This window comes from Rousettus aegyptiacus, unplaced genomic scaffold (genome assembly GCF_014176215.1).
Source record: "Rousettus aegyptiacus isolate mRouAeg1 unplaced genomic scaffold, mRouAeg1.p scaffold_m13_p_14, whole genome shotgun sequence".
NCBI lineage: Eukaryota > Metazoa > Chordata > Mammalia > Chiroptera > Pteropodidae > Rousettus > Rousettus aegyptiacus.
In genome coordinates this window covers 52,678,719-52,702,203 of record NW_023416289.1, presented here as the reverse complement: position 1 = coordinate 52,702,203, position 23,485 = coordinate 52,678,719, and the positions used below count along the sequence as shown (strand labels likewise).

The 23,485-nt window shown below is 48.0% G+C and overlaps 1 protein-coding gene across 1 annotated transcript in view; it reads right to left on the bottom strand.

Moving 5' to 3' along the window:
- Positions 1 to 23,485, bottom strand: part of NTRK3 (neurotrophic receptor tyrosine kinase 3) — a 426,694-nt gene that overhangs the window by 382,198 nt on the left and 21,011 nt on the right. The window contains exons 2-3 of the mRNA XM_036231977.1: positions 15,256 to 15,359; positions 14,148 to 14,315 (exon numbers count right to left, since the gene is read on the bottom strand). The gene's annotated coding sequence lies outside the window, so the exon portion shown is untranslated. The remainder of the gene's footprint in view (positions 1 to 14,147; positions 14,316 to 15,255; positions 15,360 to 23,485) is intronic.

The following is a 23,485-nucleotide window of genomic DNA, read 5'->3' as shown; positions in this document are numbered from 1 at the left end:
CCCTCCCTCCGGCTCCCGCCCCGGCATCCCCTCCAGCTCTCTCCCTCCATCCTTTTCTCTCGGAAATGACTTCACCTGACAGCTATGGATTTAGAGCTTTTTTGCCAATTACTTATGCCCAGTGAGAAAATAGGTTTTTAATGTCTGTCCTTGTTCCGCCCAGCCTGGCCACCTCACCGTGAAGTGAGGCCACAGCAGCCCGTGCTCACTGCCCAAGCTGCTCAGGCTGGGGAGACAGGATGAGAACGGCTGGAAGGGGGGGGGGATTGGGGGAGACAGAGGCTCAGTTCCCAGGGGCGGCACATCCTATGGGATCCACATCCCCGCACGGCCCAGTTCAACACTCATTCGTTCATTCTGCAGTAATTACTAAGACTTACTGGCACGTACTACATGCCAGGTACCAGGTGACCATTCTACAAGTATTAATTTGCTAAATCCTTGAAATAAACCTGTAACATAGATGGTATTATTAAGGCGGTTTTACAGAGAGTGAAGTTAAACCTCCAGAGAAGCTTAATAAATCACCCCAACTAGTAAATGCCTAACTGGGGACTTGAACTCAAGCACTGCTGTTCTGAGACATTCATACCCATTCCGGCGTGCGGCCTCAAGCTTGATGATCTCCTTCCTACCTGTGCAGGGCCTGGCACATCTGGGGATGCCTCAGCAGGCTGAGGTCCCCCCACATCACAACTTCCGCTCCACTTAGGGAGACAAATTCTTAAACTACTTCCTATCGCATGGCGCATGCTATAGTGACGAAAGCCGTGACAGAGGTTTGTGCTGTGGGAACTCAGGGAGCAGAGCCGTCCATTCTGCCTGGGGAAAGGGGAGGCAGGTCAGCGAGGGCTACGGCAGGAGGCCGTCTGTCATCCAGGCTTTGAAGGCTAAGGGGGAAATCAGGTGGAGAGGAAGGGCATTCTTGGGAGAGGGAACAGCATCAGCAGCTTGGCGGCTTGAGGGGGCCTGGCATGATCAGGCAGCATCGTCCCAGGCCAAGCACCAGCTGAGTGTGGGGGAGTTTGCTGAATAAAAATTACTCCAGAGCAGTGGTTCTCAGCCCAGGGCACTTTGCTCTGCCCCTGCCCCCTCTGATGGACTTTGGGCAATGTCTGGAGACATCCTGGGTTGTCACAGCTGGGTGGGGAGGTACTACTGGCATGTAGTGGGTAAAAGCCAAAGAGGCTGTGACACATGCTACAATGTACAGAATGGCTAGCCCCAAAACAAAGAATTATCCAGGCCCCAAATCTTAATAGAGCTGAGGTGGCGAAATGCTAGCCCAGAGCACTGGTGCTGCCACGGCACTCAGAGCAAAGCGGAGTCAGTTCTAGTCGAAGAAATCGGAAACGCCTTCCTGAAGCAGGGGCCTCTGAGCGGCTCTGGAAAATGAGTAGGGTGGACATGTGGGAGTGGCGCACAGAGGAGAGAACGCGGGCCAGACCCAGAAGGCGGAGAGGCGGGGGTGCGTTTGAGGATCAGTTCATAAGGGGCAAGCAAGACAAAAGGGCTCAAAAAACTAGTTTCAGGCTAGATCTTCATGAGCCTTAAAGCACTTGAAAAAGATTCAGAAGGCAATGGGGAGCCATGGAAGGGCTTGGAGCTATAGGAGACAGGATCAGAGATACACTATAATTCATCAGGCTCTAATTAGTTAATCAGGAAATGTAGGTAGAGCCTGGAGGAAGAGGGACAAGTTAGAAGGCCATTTCAATGTTCCCGGCAGGAGTTTCTGCCAGTCCAACCTTGAACAGTGGCAGCCACAATGAGAAGAAGAGGACAATTCCATAAGATTCTGCTGGGAACTGCAAGTACCTGGATACCAACTGCATACATCAGGGGAGAGGAGGGCTTGGGGAGGATCTCTCTCTGTGCGGAGCAGCGAGTAATGCAGGCCACAGAATGGCAGGAGTGGACAGAGCTTGGAGGAACGCTTTCCGCCGACCATGGCCAGGCACCTCGGGAAGAAAGCTGACAATGAGCAACTCAGGCCCCTTGCTCGGCTAGGGTCACAAGGGTGGCTCAAAGGAGCAGGGAGGACCCAGGAGGATGCAGCAGGAAGGCCCACTTGGAAGAGCTGGAACAGCATCGCCCTAGCAGAGGAAAGGAAGCACGGGGCATCCAGGTCTGCTTGCTGATGATGCCGACGGTGAGAGTGATGATGACAGCAGTTACTGCGGAGCGGGAGTTGATGCTGTGCCAAGCCCAGTGCCACACACGTTACACAAGAATGGGCCATAGCTGAGCCTCGTTTTACCCACCAGACAGTTCCCTAGGAGATACGAAATCTGAGTTCTTGTCAACCAATATAAAACTCAAATGTAATTTGATATTTAAGTTTGTTAAAACAAGCATGTATTACTTTTGCAATTGAAAAGATGAGAAAAAAAATTTTAATGGAAACTAAGATTTATGCACAAATATATTCATTACATTATTTTCTAGAATAGCAATGTGTTTGCCATCAGTGGGTCACCAACTACATGTCAGGCATTGCACGGGGTGTTTAACATGAAAACAAACAACTCTTGTCTTCTAAAAATAAATGAGAGTTTGCTTTTAACAAACTGGCATATAGTAGCAGTTCAATAAAATGTGCGGAATGAATTATTTAACTGATCCAAGTTAGAACTGAAGGGCACTGGTTGCGACTGGGCCTCAGGTATATTTAAGAAATTCCAGATACGAACCTGAGCACCAGATCATGCTGAGCTTGAACTGAAAATGAGTAGATGCGGGCAACAGGAAGTGGTCTCTCCTGCCCCAGATCAGGGCCTAAGAGGTAGGAGAGTTGAGTCTACGGCATGAGAGCAATGCAGGGAGTCAGAAAGAGGGACACTGAGGAAGGGACCCAGAAAAGGCAGGACAGGGGAAAGCTCTTGACACCAGGAGGCTTTATGGAAGGACTATAGAACTCATTGATTGCCCTGAAACAAAGAAGCTCAGAGGCTCTGTGGCATAGAGTAACAAGCATGTCTTTGTCACTCATGGGCCAGCAGGTCGACCAGCGGTGGCTCCGCTCCACATGTCTCTCATCCGCCTGCCTCTTGGGAGCCATGAGCCAGCCAGCCAGATTCATCTCAAGCCAATGACAGAAGCTCAAGGGCAAGACCAACTGCGCAAGGCATTCCAGGCTCCTTCCTGCATCAGCTCTGCTCATATCCAAGCAGCCCAAGTGAGTCACATGGCTGGGCCAAGGAGCAGGGAAATACGCACACCCTTTCGTGGAAGGAATTCCACCCCATGGCAAAGGGCCTGGGGAGATGCAGGGGTGGAGAACCAAGGGCAGTGATCGACTGTGCAGTCTTAGCCCAGAAACTATTTGCCATTTCCAAATATGTACCAAATTTGCTTAAAGGGGGTCTTTGTGACAGACAAGTGCTCTCTCCCCAGATTCTGAATGGGAGCCATGGAACCAAAGCAGAGGACAGGGAGAAGAGCGGCCTATGAGCTGGAAGCTTTGGGTCTTTACAATGGTCTTAGTGCTCAGCCTGCTGGGCACTGACCGAACCCTGAACTTAGCCTTAACCGTTTGACACTACTGACCACCTTCTTCTCCAATGAACTCCTTTCCTCCTTCCAGAACTCCATTCTCTTTCCATTTTCATCCTGCCCCCCACCCAAAGCAGTTCCTCTGTTTCCTTTGACAGTTTCTCTCCTACCATCTGCCCCTAAAATACTGGTGTCCTCCCTAATTCTGCCTTAGACTTCGTTTCTTACCCTACACCATACATGAGTTTCAGGGTACCAATAAACGCCACGAAAATTATTTAAACTGTTTAAACCTTTCTGTTTCTGAACTGTTTCTGAATTGAGGGTTCATGGGTTTCGTAAGATTAATGAAGGGGTTCATGACTGCCAGTAGGTTACCAACCCCTGCTCTAAACTCTTCCTGGTTGATCCTCATCCTCCTTCAGGCTTTGAGCATCACCCCTACCCTGATGGCTCCTAATTTTTATCTCTTCCCAAACTTCTCACCTCTCTCCACCCAACTACCACGTGGTCCAATAGGCACATCAACACACATCCATGACAGAGCTCCAAGACAGCTTATTTTCTCCTCTTCTAAGGGATTCCCAGATTCAGTGATGTCCTCATATTGCCCCGCACTCTGCTCAGATTTCACAAAGTTGTGTCTGCTTTCTGTCTTGCCTTCCAATTATTTCTTAAATCTATACCTTCTCCATCCCAACTGCCCTGCCTCACTGTGGCCCCAACATCCCTGGCCTGAATATTCTCCCAATTGGTTCTCATGACTCCTAGCTCCCCAGTCCATTCTCCTCCACGACATCAGGGTTTCTTCTAAAATCCAAATAGGATTATGCAAATATGCCTAAACCGCACCACGGGCCCCCCCGCTGCTTTCAGAATCAAGTCCAAAGTTCCTGGAAGGGCATAGAGGCCCATCATGATGTGGTTCCTGCCTACAAATTCAGCCCCATCCCTCCCAATGAGCACCATGGCTTTCCATTTCCCAGAGCACATCATGCTTCCTCTGGCCTCTAGACTGTTTGTTACTCGGCTGTTCCCTTTACCCTCCTCCCAAACTTTCATTCCTCCTGTAAGATTGAGCTTTGGCGTTATCTCCCCCAGGAAGCGTTCCCAGACCCCACATTGAGTAGATGCCCCTTCTCTGAGTTCTAATAGAATCAAGGAACTCTTCTGCCATAGCTCCAATAAGGTTGCACTGTCCACTGATTTTATAAATACCACATGAGCAGGAATATTCTTTGCCTCTCAAAGGCCTTAGAGCACAACACAGTATCAAGTGTTCTACAATTGTTTGTTGGATGAATGAATGAATAATAGATGAATGGATGAAATGTTGTTTGTACCCCTTACCTGTGCTGTGATACTGAGTAAAACTTTTATTTCCTATGGGTCTCAGTTTCCTCACCCACAAAATGGAAATTATAGCCTAATATTAAAGCTGAACCATGAATAGTCACCCATTCACATAACTGAAGATTACATAATAGAAAAATGTTTATCAAGACTATGTAATAACATGGAAATGCATATGATGCTAAAGTTAAAAAAAAAAAAAGCAAGACAGGAAAATAATGTAGACTGTACATTACAACTATATAAAAAAACTAACTTCACACAACAACACATTCACACACACAAAAGACTCAGAAGACATGCACCAACATTCGTCCTTAGATATTGTGCCTGTGGGTGATTTCTCCTTTACTCTATATCCTATATTTTCCACATTTACTTTAGAGAATGTACATTGTTTTTATGATGAAAAGTTAAACTTTATTACTAAAAAAAAGAAATGAGCTTTCAAAGAAAAGAACGCACGCCCTCCTCACTTGGCAGTGTGTTGAATGCCTTCTGGCACTCAGAGAGGGAGCTTTCACGTCCCTGCCAGGTCCTCTTACACCTTACAGAAGCGTGTCCCCGCTACTGCATCCCTCCTGCTGGGCTCACGGGCAGTGCTGGGCACCGGGCACATGTGGTGTGGACACCGATGCACACCCTGCCTAGAATAAGTTGTCCCTGGCCTGGTGATGATGTGAGGAAAGGCTCAGTCACTTCCTCCAACCAGTAAGTAAGGCACAGGGGACATGAACACCGTTCTGAACACTCACTTGAGAACACCCTTCTGGAACCAGCTCTTTGAGACTGCCTAATTTCAAGGTCTCGACATTTGCCCTTCAATCCAAGGAAGGGATCCCATTCCATTTCACTTCGAGCTGACTAATGCTAAATCAGAGCTACTGCTCTGACTCGCGTTGGAGGGGCGTCTAGGATACCCACATTCTTATCCCTGCCTGTGGGAGTGGAAAATGGTACAGTCTTCCTGTTGAGCCATCTGGCAGGTTGTATTTGACCCCGATTTCCACTTCTAACTACTTATTCAGGAATGTGGCAAGAAACAAAACTCGAACAATGTTCATCAAAGACTATTTATAATATTTATAAAAATTGGAAACAATGTAAATTCTAAAATAAGGTTGATTAAATAAATTATGATAGAAGCATTAAATGGGTTGCCATGCAACCATTAAAATAACAAGGTACGGGAATAGCTAATTACATGGAAAATGTTTGTGAAATATTGTTAATTAAAAAGCAGATTACAAGACGGTCTATACATATGATCCCGTTTTGCAGTATGTATAAATGTATCCTAAATGCATCTATAAGCATACCAAAGAGACTGATAGGATAAACAAAAAAAAACTGTTAGTGGTTATTTCCGAGTGGTAAAATTTCAAATGGTTTTTCTTCTTTTGGCTCATTTCTATTTTCTACATTTGCTGCAATTAGTTTGAATTGCTTTTATAACATGAAAAAAATATTTAAAGGAGTTATATTTTTGACAGTCTTCCAATTCTCTTGAGCCATCTTATTTTTCTAAGTCTTGTGCTATGGATTAGCCATCTTTAGTTCTACTCAGGTCCACTTGGTTTAAGGCATGTGATCACACCCAGCTTCATCCACTCTGAGACAGCATGGAAGATTCCCAAAGAGTCTAGTCATTTTGTCTTTACCAATCAAGTTCTCCTTATCAGTTCAAGGACTAGAGTAATAGGAACGCTTGTGTTTCTCCCAGTCTGCCAACAGACGAATAACAGCAAGGCAAGTCGAGACAGTGTTAGACCTCAGCTTGTAGTTAAATGGAATTTCTAGCTGGTTGCATTTCCCCATCCCAGGCTGTCCCAGCTCTCGGGCTGGTTGCTCACCTCACAGGGCCCCCATCCCAGAGGCCAAGTGGAGACTGAAACCCAGTCCTTGCTCTGCTCACTGTGCCAAGTGCCTGGTGCAGGGCTCTGTCCTTAAGGCAGAGGGGGTCTTTTTAAAAATACACACAATAACTAACCTCTTTCCAACCTAGGTGCCCGTGGTGCTGAGTCTCCCCAGAAGGGATGTTTTTCTAAATTATGCAAAAACACTGTAGGCTGGCAATGGGCTTGTCCCCAACACAGTCTATAGAAGCCATTATAGACCCTCCATCGGCCCAGATGACTTCCATAAGTTATTAGATTTCTTTCTTTCACCTATATTCTTCTCAAATATTCTCCAACTTGCTTCTATCCTGAGTTCCTCTACCCTCTCCTGGAGCAAGCAACAGCCTTGCACTTCACCCCATGGAGCGGCAGTTCAAGTTCTCAACCCTGCCTGCACGTTAGAATCCCTCGGGGAGATTCTAAAAGACCCGATACCTCAACCACACCTCAGACCGATTACACCAGCACTCCTGGGGTGGGATCCAGCCAGGGCTGAGAAGCACTGATTTCGCAGGAAAATACTTGAAGGATTTTTTTCAGCCTTGGTTTAAGGCTCAGTTCTTCTGCTCATCATCATACAATCTTGAGCAAGTTACTTTACTTTTCCCACCTCAGTTCTTCAACTGTGAAGCCCCTACATTAATGTTTTCTAGTCAAAACTGTACCGTGAGCTAGTAAAACCTATAAATCGTTCTACCATTGACCCAAAATGAAGTAGTGAAAGAGACACGGCCGGCATGACTAAGAGTGATGGAGTTAGGGTGGAGGGGAGGGAATAGGCATGAGGTGCTAAAACTTTGGCTCCCCAGGCCATCAAATTGTGGTCAGGAATTAAAAGTCTAAATGCTGAGAATCCGCTCATTTCTTAAAATTGGTGTTCTATACACGTGTGCAAAGCTGGCGGGAAGATAACCCTCTGTGCTTCCACATGGCTCAGAAGGGACTGTGAGTTGCCGAAATACGATGCCATTTATTTTTTCCAGATTGAGGTCGTCAGGCTCACGGACTCTGCTGTTGTTGCCACTCCCTCCTCACACCACGCTGAACCTTCACTTTCCATGCAGCAGGCAAAACCTGTTAACTACTGCCAGTCATTTTCGACCAGTTAGTTCCATTGAGAAAAATAAATTACCTGGCCAGAGAAGTAAAAACCTTCAGGGATTTTGGCAAATCTCTTCCTTTTCCCACTTTTCCAGCCCTTTCTGTAAAAGCAACGCACGTGCCATTTCCTTCCACCCTGAGAAGCCACCCTGCAGTTGATTCGATGCGGTACAGAGAGTGCTGGTGATGCCAGAGGAGGCATCACACCTTTGATGGAGCTCCACGCCTTCCCGATTGCTTAAAGAAGCACACCGTCCCCGAGCCTCCACTCCCTCATCTGTAAAGTGGGGGTGATAATATCTGTTCTACTTTCCTCACAGAGTTTTGCGAGGATCAGCTGGTAACATGCAACTGAGAGGAATTAATAAACTCTATTATTTTAGCCAAGTTTCTTGTTAGGTCTGCAGCCCACATCCTCCTGCCCTCAGGCTCTGGTTTACTGGGCCAGCACCATCCCCCCGGCTGTGTTCACTGGCTGACGGATGGTAATGACCTAAGTTGGCCAGTGAGCCTTTTGCTTGTCCTATAGAGAAAAAGAAGTTCTCTCTCTGCCGGAAGCCATCTTGTCCCCACAAGAAAAGAGGCATTCCAAAGAATGAAAGCAACATAGAAAGAGGAAAAAAAAAAATGTTTAAAGGCGAGTTAAAACAGACAAATTTCCAATGATGTCATTTGAGCGCCTGCATAAATTCATTCATTCATTCATTCTTTTATTCAACATCTAGTTACTACATTCCTCCTATATCTCATGTCCATTTCTGGATGTTTGACATTTGGTGATAAACAAAACAAAAGCCCTACACTCCTGAAGCTTGCATTCCAGTGGGACCCCCAGGCAATAAACGAATACCAAGTAGATACATAATATAAATGCCAGGCATAATATAAGTGCTATAGAGAAAAATTAAAGCAGGGTAAGAGGATAGGGCTAAGGGGGAGACATTATTTAGATAGAGTGACTGAATTCAGATCAACCTCTGGTCTTTAGAGCTTCATGAGCCAATAAAGGCTCATTGTGTGAAGCCAGCTTGAACTGGGCTGCTGTCAGTTGCCAACAAGAGTTCTGATGAATACAGCTTTACAAATCATATTTAGAATTGGTAATGATGCTAATGATGATTATTATAACAACAACATAAAAGCCACTTGAGAAGTAACTGGATCACACCCCTGGGGATCCATGTCTAAGATATATTTTTCTTCATGTGTAAGATATCTGTGCCAACAGAACAGCCAAGAACAGGAAGTTATCAACAGATTTGCAAAAGTACGCTCCATATTATTAAATCCCCACAAGGGTCATTCCTCTGGATTCGTCTACTGCAACAGTTCAGTTGAAATTCAGAAATTTAACCTTAAAAATGCATTTAGAAAGTTGGAGATTATGATCAAATCGAACAAATCATCAGGTTGGTCATCTGTGGCCAGCTGGCTATTGCAATGTTGCCAGGACTAACATCTATAACTTATGTGGATTGAAGGGAGACCTTAAAGGCATTAGAAATAATGCAGTCAAAGAGCATCCACAACCAGCAGCCACAGTCAGCTGACTTCCCACAGTTCTCACACAGTACTTGGAGGCTGACAGTTGCAAACTCTGACCTAGCACAACCAGTCAACAAGAGCTAGAGTACAAATGCCCAATAATATCATCATTCCCACGGAAGTTTTCTAAGTTTGGATTCTTCAAGTTTAGATTCTTAACACCCAGGAAAGTTTTTAACGTTGTATAACTCACCCACCTGCCCACACGCACATACGCACAGAACTTCTAGAATTCTCATGTGATAACTAGTATTTAAGGGATGCCCCAAGCATGGGATCTTCCCAGCTGGAGCTCTTAGGAGGACATTGGAACATCCTATATCATTTTGATGCATAGGATGTGTGCCCAAATAAAGAAAAATGGGAAACTGGAACTTCTATCATTGCCCTCCTGGGCTGCCACACCCACACTGTGAATAATATTCGCCTTACTCAGATTAAGACGTGTGCGAGCCAAAATGAGCCTACTCAAAAAACAAATCAAGTGCTTCAAGCCTTCCTGTAGCTGCTGGAGTTTTCTTATGTTTCTCTTCCACAAAATGCAACGATTGCTGAGACACTGCACTACCTGCTGGGGAAATGCGTTCAGTATCACTGAACTAGACAGCATGAGGACCCTTTCCAGAATGTCAAGCAGGTATTGTCTTCTGTAGCTGGGCTAGTTTAGAGTGTCGCACACCAGGACCAAAATGAGCTTTGCGCAGGTAGTATTCTGTCAGGGGCGCTATGATTATGGTTTGTTTTTTTTACACCAGAATCTTGATTCCAAGAAACATCAGATCTACCAAATATATATATACACACACACACACACACACACATATATACACACATATATATATGTGTATATATATATGTATATATGTATATATATATCAACTTGCCCCTAAAAATATCAAGACACAGGATGTTGCAAGATGAAAGAGTGAAAGAGTTCTACAGTCAAGCAAGTTTGAGAAATACTAGGTTTTAAAAAAAACTTTTTAGTGATAATACCCCTAGGTTAAGCAGAGCCTTTTTAAATGATAACATGTATTGTAAATATCCCAGAGTGAAGTATGGCAGGTCTCCCAAATTTATTTTAGCACACGTTTTTTATGTGGGAACACCTATTAACACCCCACAGAGCACAATTTGGAACAAACTGAACTGTAACAATATTCAGTAGAACTCTATTCCCCAGACTTTGGGGATTCAACATAAAGAAATAAATGAGAATGTCTGAACTCGTACACTACAGAAAGACATTAAAAGAGATTATACTCCAGATTTAACTTAAGTATAATTGAATCCAACGAGCTACAGATTTTTGTTTTTTAATTCTCTACTTATGAGTTACAAACTTACATAGATATGAACAAAGCTACAAAACAAAATTGCATCAGCTCAGCCTCGCACTGCCAGACAGCACCAAGTATAGGACAGGGTTCTTCCCCCTCTGAACCAGAGTCCATGGCTAAAAAGCGGCAGTATGCCAGGCTCTTCCTCTTGAATGGATGAAACAGGAAAGCGCCAGCATGTGTCCCACCACTCAGCATCCTGTTTGCCTGCTGACATGCCCATCTCCTGACTTACACTGCGAGCTCCACAAGGACAGGGTCCGGCAGAATGGACACTTAGCAATTGTTTGGTAGGTGAGGGCATGAGTGAATAAGACCCTGGAGTCACAAACCGGGTACACACTTGCCCCTGGACCAAAGTGGGCAGGAATGTGGGGATCCAAAGATTTCCCCCCTTTAAGTTCCAATGAGCCCTCATCTCCCAGCCTCCTCCCTCCCTTGGGGACTCTGAGCTCCTCTCCCCAGTTCTGGAACTAAGACTGTGCTGGCAAAGGGGGTAGACGCCACCTGGTGAGAGAGAAAAAGGAGACGCCAGGAGGGGCTCTGGCCAGCACGTGGGGTTGAGCAGAAAGAAATAACATCTCCTGGGGAGCAGATGATGCACTTGGTGAGGGAGGCTGCCACCGCCCCCCAGCCCTTCACCATTCTCCGGTTCTGCCTCCCTGCCCCCTCTCCGCCTCCCACTCGGAACCAGTGACTAATTGCATTGCATTTCTCTTTGACTTGCGTCACCCAGCAGAGAGCGTGTGGTTGTTTTTACAGCTTATTCTTTCAGGGATTCTAAGTGACATTTTATAAGTGCTCTCCCCCTGTCTTGAAGCAGCACACCCTCCTGACTCTATCCCCCTCAATCTTTCTTTCTCTCCCCGTCGCTCCTCTCCCTCTTCCTGGGACTGCTGGTGAGAACAGGAATGCTCAGAAGGCGGGGCAGGCCACACGAACCAGCAGAGAGGTTTTTCTTGCCCCCTGACCCTTGGGAGACCCTAACAGGGAAAGCTCCTTGGAGGTACCCCTCACCCTGTAAGAGAGGGCCCAGGCTGCACGGCAGCCTGAAAACTACCTGGGCTCCTTCTTTCATTCATTCATTCCTCCTCCCTCCCTCCTTCTCAACATCTCTTCCTCCCTCCCTCCTTTCCCTCTATGAACATTTTCTAAACACCAGCTAAGTGCCAGCCCCAAGTACAAAGTGTCAAGCAAAATAAACACAATTTCTGTCCTCCAGGTGATGGGTGGAAAGGGAGGTCCATTGTAAATTGGCCGCCATAAGACCACAGGCACATGCTACAATCTAGAAGGCTGCAGGGGCTGCCACACTGTGCTGAGTACGCACCACACCTAACCTGGGGGAGAAAGGATGATCAGGGGCACTCAGACCAAACTCCACTACCAGTCTCAAATCTGCTGAGCTAAGAGGCCCCACCTGCTCTTTAGTGAAGAGGATGCAGAGACCAACATCAGGACAACCCCTGTTGTCTGTTTGTGGGGGCTACTGGTCAACAGTCACAAGAGTGAGCCCTTCTTAAGAAATGGTTTGGACAACATCCAAAAGTCTCCAACTGAGGGAGAGCTCTTGCTCCTCACGGGCACCTGGGCTGGTGGAGCCTGCACAACTGTCAAGATCCCAGTGCCACGAGTAAGCAAAACCAGGAAAGACGCACTTCCAGAGCAGTCTGCGGGCACGGTGCTGGTGCAAAACATCTGGCATAGCGCCTGGCACACAACGGCTGCCCCAAAATGTCACTTAACAACATCTCACTCATCTAGTACTTACGAAGTGATTTTTCACCCATTATCTCCTTTGCTCCTTAGATAACCCTCTGGGGAAGTTAATATAATAGTCATTGTGGGAGCCAGTATGCTATTCACCAAACATTTCCAGATCTCTTTTCTGGGCGGTTGGTAAGATTATACTTCCCTGCATCCTAGGAATTAGAGGTGGACATGTGATTTTCTCTGACCAATGAAATGTGAGCAGAATAGCATACGTTCCGTCCAGGTGGAGACTGTATAACCCAGTGTCCCATCGTTTGCCCCTGCTGTCCCTGTCCCGTGCCACAGAAGCTGGCAACAGTTCTAACGTTGATGAGTTTGTCAGTCTGAATCCTAGATGACAGGTATCAGAGCACTCCGCAGAGAGAGATGGACATGAAACTGAATAAGAAACAAATCTCTGCTGTGTTCAGTAGCTGAGATTGGGGGCTTGTTGATTACTGCAACATGAGCCTACACTGACTGATGTACACGTGTCACAGGTAAGTAAACCAAGGCTGAGCTAGGTTAAGTGAATTGACTTGCCTTAAGTAACACAGCAAAACAGTAGCAAGACCAGGACTTCAAGGGTATTCTCCCTCACCCTAAGCTCACTATTGCAAAACTATTTTGAATCTTGAACTAGAACTATGGAACTTCTTTGATCTTTGTCATTAGTCCCTAGGATCTCCACTTGTGGCAGAAAAGAACATAAGAAATAAGTCAGTTCATCCCTATCTTCACTGAGTTGGAACTTCCAGTAGGCTCAGAACTTCCCAGTTACAGCCAAAGCGCATGTATCAGTAGGGAGATAAGCCCCGTACTCTGCCTCAGTCTCCCTATTAATGGCAGAACAGAGAAGATGGCTTAGGTCTCCAGTCTCTACTTTCCTATTTAGGGCTACCAGAGGAGACAAGTACAGGCATACCAGAACCAAATGATGGTTAGCAGGGGAGGCCACAGGTCCTGCCCACAAAGAACCACAACCCCTTTGGCCCTGGGCCAGACCACCTGGTAGCTCTAAGGAGGCCTAAGAGGTCTGGGAAGACTGTAAATAACGGTCGAAGGAGCTCAGTCATCGGCGACAAGAAGACTGGGGCCTTTGACGTAGCCACATTCGGCATAGACCGTTCCTCCTAAGAGAGGAACAGATCCAGCTCCATCACTTGAAGGTAAAAAAAGCCCAGCATCACCATTCTTGGCTTAGACTGCTGGTCCAAGACTTAATGGAGGACCCGGGTGCACCACATGGCCGGCTTCACCCCAGCCCAGGCCTGCATAATGGCCTCATGGGCAGCCCGTCAGGCCTGCGGTTACTTACAAAGTTCCTTATAGGTGCCTCTGACTTCGCTCAGCCTTATGGAGCAGTTCCAGTGCACTAGGGCAGTGGGATGGGTGTGATATCCCGCTTCATGGTACCTCGACTCCCCAAAGGCAGTACAAGCATGGCCAGGACAGGCGGGGGCCGATGTAAACCGAGCATCTACCAGGGCCGGACACTGCCCTGGACGTTTTACACACACAATGCGTTCAGACTTCACAATCTCACTGTTGGGTTAAATGCTGTTTTCTTCACTTTGCACATGAGGAAACTGAAGCTTAGGAAATAAGTAACTTGCAAAGTGCCTGCCAAGTAATAAGTACTCGCAGAAACAATAATTCTTACTATTGTCACTGTCGCTGTCATCATCATCTCCCATCATCATCATTGTGCGGAGGATCCAGACTTCAAAGGGTTCCATGGTATCTCCATATCTCTTCTTTGAGACATCAGCAGACTCATTGGATCAAAATTTCTCAAACGTTGATGCAAATCAGAATTACCTCAGGAGTTCTAAAAGATAAACGTATATGTGTGGTTTCCACCTCAGTCCAACTAAACAAGAATCTGCAGGTTTGGGGCCTGGGCTGTGGTATTTTATCTTGCTTTCCAGATTACTGTACTATATGTCCTCAGAGAACCACTGACATGGATGGACGAAAGTCTCACAGCCACCCGTCTCCTCACCCACACCTCTACCCTCTCACTCTTATGTCTGGGATGGGGTCACCCACACCTCTACCCTCTCACTCTTAAGTCTGGGACTTCTCCTGCCTTAAAACTTGGACACCTAATCGGTGAGCATTAGAGACCAACCCTCCATAAGGGAAGTGGCATGTGTGACTAATGGAGCAAGCAGCTTCTAAAATGGCCCCCAAATTTGATCCCCATCTCCTGATAGTCACATCCCTCCATGAGTGTAGGCTTAATTTATTGACTCATTTCTAACAAACAGAAGATGGCAAAAGTCATGGGATGTCACCTTCAATACTGGATTATAAAAAGACTGTGGCTTCCAACTTGGGGACCCTTTTAGGCTCCCACACTTGCTCAGTTTGAAGGAATTCAGCTGCCATACTGGGAGCTGCTGCATGGAGAGGTCTGCGTAGCAAGAAACTGACGTCTCTAGTGAGCAGCCTGCAGCAACCTGGGGGCTGCCAGCGGCCATGCGAGTGAGCTGGGAGGAAAGCCTCCCCCACCAAGCCTTGAGATGACCGCAGCACTCACCAATCTTGATTACAACTTTGTGAGAGGCTCTGCGTCAAGGGTACCCAGTTTCTTTACCAACAGAAACTATGAGACAGTAAATGGTCCCGCTTAAGCCACAAAATTTAGAGGTAATTTCTTAAGAAGCAATAGATAACTGATACAACTATCCTTGGGGCTAGAACATTGTAATAGTTAGAATGACATCTCCCACCCCCAAAGATGCCCACATCCCAGTCCCTGGTACCTGTTTAGATGTGCCTGCACATGGCCAACTGGACTTTGCAGCAGTCTCAAGATGGCGAGATTTCTCTGAATTGCCCTGTGAAGCTCAGTGCGATCACAAAGGTCCTTAAATGGGGAAGAGAGTGACATAAGAGTCAGAATCAGAGATGTGGCATAGTAAGAAAAACTCAACTGGCCATTGCTGGCTTTGAAGATGGAGGAAGACACCAAGAGCTAAAGAATGCAGCTAGCCTCTAGAACCTGGAACAGGCAAGGAAGCAGACTGTCCCCTAGAGCCTTCGGAACACCTTGATTTCAGTTCTGTAAGATTAATTTCAGAGTTCTGATCTCTAGAACTCTAAGTAAGACAATAAATTGGTGTTTTTAAACCACTGAGTGCGTGGTCATCTGTTACAGCAGCCATAGGAAACCAATGCAAGTATGGGGAGGCCAGCACCAGGAAGTTTTTCCTGCACAAATGCATTAGTCTCGACACCTCTGTAGGAAGCCAGGCTCCGGCTAGTAAGGTTATTGGGAGGAAGCAATGGAGTTCCTGGAAATAAGGACAAAGTTACTAGTTTGCCCCATTAGGAGACACCAATGGGAGCAGCGCAGTTCCCCAGCCCCAGAGCACTGAGCCATCACCCACCCAGTGAAACACAGACTGACCCTTTGGAAACATGCCAAGAGGGCAGGAGTAATTCAGGGCACTGTCGACACCACCTGAGATGTCCGTAGCATCATCTCCAGGTACCAGCCAGGCGAACTGCCCACACAAGTCTTAACCAGCTTTCCTAATAGTATCATCGACTCCCACCCCCTTGCCCACCACTCAACTTCCGGAACATGGTGGCTAGGTCAAGAACAATGAGGCAGCAGTGAGGAACCCCTAGACCTTAAGGCCACTACGATTTCCACACACATATCTGACCTTTCTTTATTCAAAAAAGTAATCCCCACCCCACAGACCACCCAGAAATCTACCTACTGGACTGCTATCATATTAAAATTTCTCACTTTATTTATCTGATCTAATTTTGTCCCTAGGCAATCAATGAAGAAAGTGGGAAAACTAAGGCCCGGAGAAGTTGGCTGACTGCAAAGCCAAGACTAGAATCCACATTTCCTGATTCCAGCCCTACGTTCTGCCTACCAAACCACACTGTTCCCACTTTTAGCAGATTAAAATCTAATTGTTAAGGCTGTAAGACAGATGACTGAGTTCCAAGCCTGGCTCAGCCACAGAATTGCTGCCACTTCCTTGTGCCTCAATGTCCTCGTCCATAAAATGAAGACCTCGTCAGGAAACAAGACAGAGTTCACGACAGTGTCGGGGAGCAGGAACACAAAAATACTCAAAAAGTCAGTAGCCATTTCCCTCAGTTTTCCACACTAGAAACCATGAGGAGAAAAAATAAAATTTCTACAAAGTTTTTTAACAGCAAACTTTGAAAACTGGAATGTGGGTGTGAGACTACTTTAAGGGTTTATAAAATGACATGTGGATCACCTGTCAGAGTGCCAGGATGGGAATGCTGGTTTTAATTACACCGAATATTTCACTTTCTTATGCAGAGGCATAATCAATTATCTTATTTAAAGGCATTACGATAATGTGTGTGTAAAATGGAGCCATTCCCTGTATTGCATTAGATTCTACTAATTATAGGAGAATGTTTGGAGCTCAAATGCCAGCCTGTCATCCGGATAGCTGTAACTCAAGATTTGCATTCACAGACGGGAAGAGAGAACTTTGACAAAAATGGCATTCAGCTTGAGCTCGGCTAGCCTCCGCCTCGCTGGCTCCAGCAGCGTGGAGAGCACTGAACTTTGCTCTGCCCCACTCCTGTGGGCCACGGTGGGCACTCCGTCCTCCTGCCCTCCCCACGGGGGCGAGACGGGAATGAAGGGTTGTCGGGGTGGGGGCAGGATCAGAGGGCAGCAAACCACACCGGCTGCAAAAATGGAAGAGCGAACTCCCTCCTGAAGATCTACCCGCCCTCCTATTTCATTCTGTTCCTAGGAAGTGAGAATCTAAAAGTGACATTTAAAGAGATTCAAGCTCCGAAGACTTGACGACCTTTGGCTTTCTTGGGGAAAGCTATCCGATTTAATTCAATACAACAAATATTTCATGAGTGCCTACTATGTGCAGCATGCTAAGGATCTGTCTTCGAGGGCACTGGTTCATAGTATCGGCTCTGGAGCAGGCCGCCTGCACTGGCCTCTGAAACTTTCCAGACATGCACACTAGCAACGCGATAACTCTGTGCCTCTGATTTCTCATTGGTAAAATGGGGACAGTAGGGTCATTACAAGGTTGAGAGGAATAATGTCTGTGAAGTGCTTAGAAGGAGCCTGACGTCAATTAAGTAGCCAACAAAGCTTAGCTGTCATTACAGCCATAAACATGACATGCGTGAACAAAACAGTCCAGCGGGGTGAGCAGGCATTCAACAGGGGCTCCCAGCCCTTGGAGGGGTAATCACACCGATGTCCAGATTTGTCATAACCATCTGCTTTGTAACGAGGTATTTCACCTCTTGTATCTCCCTTTATCCTCCCCAAACTCATGATTATTCCTGATCCCCCCAAAATTAAAAGGACCTTTCTGAGCAACAAGATTTGATTTTCCCCTCTCAAGATAACACCCCCTCTGCCAAGGGGAAGCCGAAAAACTGCACAGGAGGGGGTTACATTCACGGTCTCCTTCCTCCTGCCTGAACTCTCCTCTCACCAGTGCACCTGTCAAGTTCTACTCAGCTGCTGGCACACAGTCCCCAGACCAGGGCTAGACTATACTGACCGGGAGCCCTTCCCTAAGAGCACGCTGGCCGAAGTCAGGGGGCCAGGGCGAGGGCGCCCCTGGGAGAGAACATTCAGCTTCAGCGCCATTCCTGGGCCCACTCCAGCTCCACTGCCATGGACTCTTCACTCAGCCCACCCCCTCCACACCCCTGCTGAGGACCCAAGCCGGCTTTCTTGCTTTACTAGCGCTCAGGATTCCCTGAACAAAGCATTGGACTTGCATCTGACTGCCCACTGTCCTCAGAAGTAATGACTCCAGATGAGACTGCACGCCTCCACTGCCCCCCTCAGGACTCGGCGACTTGGACTGTCCCATTCTCCTTGGTTGGAGAGCCCAATCCTAAGACCTGGCCCACCTGGACACTCTGCTGCCACCCAAGAGCTCTCAGCACGGTCAGGCAAACTGCGATCGACTCTAAACTGAGCACCTATGACACCAACCTTCCAAAAGCCCGGTGAGGAGCAGGCGACTTCACCCTGCCCTTCCCAGCTGCCACCACCATCTTTCCTCAACTGCTCTGAGATTTTCACACCAGTGACAAGGAGAGTGAGCACACACCCCCATTCTGTCCTCCCTGGGATTCACTCTTTTATGGTGTCATGGTGCTTGAGAGCAGAATGATATCTGGGCCCTTTTCCTAGAAGTAACACTCAAACTCCGGCCTTAAAGCTTTCTGTTTTGATTTGTTTTTATAATTTTTTGTCCTTTTAGAAATGTTGTATGCCAAGAAAAAGTACTAAATGTTCATTATAGAATGTCCAAAAAAGTAAAAGGAAGGGGGAGGGAGTGTCACCCACTAACCTTCAGCCAGGAGGCCACCACGGTTAGCATCTCCCTGTTGAGTTCTACAGATGGGCTTTTTAAAACTAAATCATGGGTCGAGGCTGGAAACGAGATGCGCTCAGAGCACTGTGGAAATGTGGGAGCCCCGCACCTGTGAGGCCCGCTTGATGGTCCATGTTTCCTCCCAGGACAAAGGATTTCCTGAGGGCTAGGTCAGGATGGCTACCGAGCTATAACTTTAGATATATTTCACTTTAGTCCCTGTAGACACCCTGGGATGTCCACAGCTCTGTGTCCCTAACCTGGTCATCTTGAGTCATTGCTATGGTCTGAATGTTTGTGACCCCCCTACACCGCAAAATTCATATGTTGAAATTCTAACCCCCAAGGTGATGGCAGGAGGTAGGGCCTTTGAGAAGAGATTAGGTCATGAAAGCAGAAGCCTCAACTGTCATTAGTGCCCTCATAAAAGGGACCCCAGAGCGATCCCGCACCCCTTCTACCATTTTTGGGTACAGTGAGAAGAAGGCAGTTTATAAAGCGGGAAGAGGACCTCGCCCAACACAGAACTTGACTGTGCTGGCACCCTGGTCACCAACCTCCAGCCTCCTGAACTGTGAGAAATAGATTTCTGTCATTTCTAAGCCACCTCGTCTGTGGTATTTAGCAGCCGGAAGAGACAAAGGCAGCCATCCTTCAGGTTTCAATGGTCCCCAAAAAATGTGTCCCGCCCCCAACCCGGGCGTCCCTCCTGTGCTCAGGCCCACAGAGCCAACCAACCACGTCCCCACGGCTCCGCCTCACACCCAAGTGCACGGCTGAGCTCGCGCACCTTCAGCGCAGGCCCGCTCCCCTCCCGCCTTCCCGCAGCGCTGTTTACTCACTCACCCAGGCTGGCAACCTCCAGGCGGCTCTGACTCATCCTTCTCGCTCCTACCAGTCATTCATCAAGGCCCTTTGTTTTGTCTCGGAGACGTCTTGCACATCATTCCTCTCTTCACATCCCACCTCCACCACCGTCACGTCGCCTCACTGCGGCAGCCGAGGCCCTTCCTCGCCAGCCTCACGCCCCTTTCCCATCCCACTGGCAGTGCCTCTCTCCCCGTGCGCACTTGCTACGTCCTGGGCATGGTCCTGGCACCTGTCATCGAGGCCCCTCCCAACGACAAGGTGCTCGTTGTAGGTCCTGTGCGAGAACCCAAGCCTCAGAGAAACCAAGCATTTCAGTTTTCTATTAATAAGTCACAAAGCACCCTAAAACTCAGCGCCTTGGGTTTATAACCTAGGTGGCCTTCTCCAGGTCTTAGCTGGGATCACTCACACAGCAGCAGTCAGCTGACAGCTCCCTTGGAGCTGGAAGGTTACCTCACTCACATGTCTGGCAGTTGGTGCTATGAAGGGGGGCACCTTGGTTCTCCCCCATATGGGTCATCACCCTACACTAGGCTAGACCAGCTTCCTTCTGCGATGGTCTCAAGGTGTCATCCCAAGACAGTGGAAAGCAAAAGCTACAAGTAATTAGTAGAAGGGACAGGCTCCAGAACCTCCCTAATGACTCTTCCACCATATTCCATTGGTCAAAGTAAGCCACGGGCAAACCTAGTATAAAGGGAATGGAGAAATGTGCTCTGCCTCTGACTGGGAGGAGTGGAACATCCCACTGCAAAAGGGACCTAGGGATGCTTGATTCTCTGAGGGGCATTATTGTAATGAGGTACCACACCAAGATCCTTGTCCACAATCATTCACACAACCTGAAAACCCCAGGTACAAACCAGGGTCTTCTGACGCCAGTGTTCTCCCATTGTCACATTTGCTGCCAGAACTGCTTCCCACCAAGAGGAAGCCACTGGTGACACGGGAAGCTTGAGCTGTGCCGCCCTGGATGAAAGTGGCTGTCGGCTGCGCCGGCACCACCTCAACTTCCAGCAGCACCGGCCGCGACAGCAGCAGCTCGTCCCACCTTCTCACTCACTACATCCAGCTTGGCTTCAGCAAGCAGCATAATGCAGGGCTCGAGAACGCCCCCAGGTCCCCAGACTCCATTAAGGAGCTGATTAAAATTTGATGCTCCCATTTAACACCTATTAGCAAACACAGTGCCCTCCTGCTAGAAGAGAGAACTTGGAAGAAGGGGCCTCCCCAGTTCCCAGCAGCACCCTTCCTGCCAAGGTGGCAAACCATTAGATGAAAGATAGAGCAGAGGTAGATGGGGAGGCGGGGGCCAGCTCTTCCTGAACCTCAAAGTGGGCCTGAGAGCAAGCTTGAGCCCTCAAGTGCAAGTGTCCCACAAGAGACAGTGAGACTGGGCCAGAGAAGAGAAACAGGCATCCAAAAATCCGCGGCCCTACAAAATGGTGAGAGGCCACAGCCTCTCCCTGCCTTCCCAGTAGGCAAAGATCAAAATTGTCTAAGACCAGGAGAAGATGCATCATGGGAATGAGGGTAATCAGAGTATAAACGCTCCAAATTGAAAGAACTGGATTTCTTTTCTCAAAGGCCGCTATGGGAACACCCTTCAAAAACTCCCAAAGGGAAGGTGATCTGGGAGAATCTGGAGCTTTCCATTCCAGCCTTCCTATGCAGAATGAAACATCGATTGGAGTCCCATGGTCCTTGGGAGACGCTCAACTCAGTGTCATGGCATAGAAGGGCTCCCTGTCCCACCCCACCTTCTCTGCAGTGTCACCCCTCTCACTGCCCCACCTGCACATCCAACCCAAGCACTCCAAACTTCCCACCGCCCTGCAGTCACCCCTGCTCTGCGTGCTCGCCGAGCAACTGCACCTCCTTTGGCCTGGAAGGATCCCTTCCTCTCCCCAGCACGTGGTCCTAGTAAACCGTCACGGACCCGAGAGGCCGGGATCCAGCTAAGCCTTCCCTGGTACCCCTCGTGGACGCCACTCTTTCTTCTTCTACGCCAGGGGTCTGCAAACTGCAGCCCAAATCCAACTGACTGCTTGCTTTTCTATGGACCAAAAGCTGAGAAGGGTTTTTACATTAAGTGTTTAGAAAGAATCAAAAGAAGAATGTCAGGACATGTGAAAACGATGTGAAATTCAAATTTCAGTGTCCATAAATAGTTTCATCAAAATACAGGCACGCACGTTTGTTTGCATGCTGCCGGGTTGCTTCTGCACGACAGCGCAGGGTTGGGCAGTGACAGGAGACCACAGGGCCAGAGTCTCAAACATTTAGTCTCCGGGCCTTACATACAGAAAGGCTTGCTGACCCCGGCTCTCTGCTGCTACAGTTTTCATTTCCAATGGCCCTTGTTCTAGAATCATCTGTCTTCTCTGTGGATGATGAGCAGCTTAAGGAGGAATTTTGTTCAACTCTGTCCCTTGGGCCTCTTCCAGTCATGGGGAACAGTAGATACTCGATGTTCTAGTCCCATCGGAAACCCCTCTTCACATCCCAGCTCCCACAGGCAGGCCCTGACGCCTGGGGTCTGGTATTACCACTTCTCTTTGTCTCTGCGGCCCCGGCAGCAGTAGGTCTGCAGGAGACACTCCCCGAAGCAGAGAACAAACCCTCACCTATCGACAGAGAAACTGTACCTTAACGGGGTGAGCTGCCTTGCCTGAGACCGTGCAGTTAGAAGGGACAGAGCAGAGAGTCAAATGAAGTCCTTTCCCTGCCAACCTGACACTACGTCTCATCTCGTCCACACCTGACTCATCACATGGAGGGCAAGAAAAGCCCCTGGGCCCCTGGGGCGCTGGAACTCTTTGGCAGCAGAGTCCCGGGACCAGAAGCCACTCCACGGGCATGTTTGTTGCGTGGGATTCATAAGCAGCATTTGTCTAATAAAGTAATTTCTGAACATCTCACATCCCCTAATTACTTGTCACAATAATGTGAGGCATCTCCTGCACGCCTGTTTTCCCCAATGCTGGCACGGAGCAGGAGCTCCTGGGCCTGGGAGGCGGAGATAAATATAGCCGCTCGTTTACTCACCAGTTGGGGTGCCTGACTGTACAACAGTACACGTCGCCACCCTGACACACGCCAAGCCCATGCACATGCACACGGGGAGCGACACCGCCTGGACCACATGACATCACTGACAGTTCTCAGACCAGTCCTAACTTGGAAACGGGCACAAAGTTGTCCAGTATGGTGCCAACTGACCATAACTGGGACCCCCCTTGAGTGGCAGATTTGGGCGTGACATAAGGAGAAACACTTCTAATGATGAGGCATCAAATGATACCCAATCGTGGGCATTTTTCACCAGGTGAAGAAAGGTTAGCTTCTGAGGTCCCCATAGGTTCCAAGTCCAACCCATAGGTTCTGTGTTCTCCACGTCACCCTAACTCCCAGCAACTCCTGCTCAGAGCCTTGACCCTATATAGCCTTTATTTTCCCATAGATGAAGTGGAGGTTCCAGATAAAGTGCCCCGGAAAGAAAGTGTGTGTGTGTGTGTGTGTGTGTGTGTGTGTGTGTGTAAGTGTATGCATTTCCCCTCTTCCCATTAGTGTACAGGAAAAGAGCTGGCCCCAAATTTTCTGGGATACAGCCCCACCTTGGACCAGCGGAAAACTGCCTCCTCCAAGCAAATTCTCCTCTCTCTCTCAGTCTTGCTCAAAGGGTCGCTTTCCCTTGCAAGGTACCAAGTGGACAGACTGAAACATCTGGTTGGGTGGCCTCTATCTG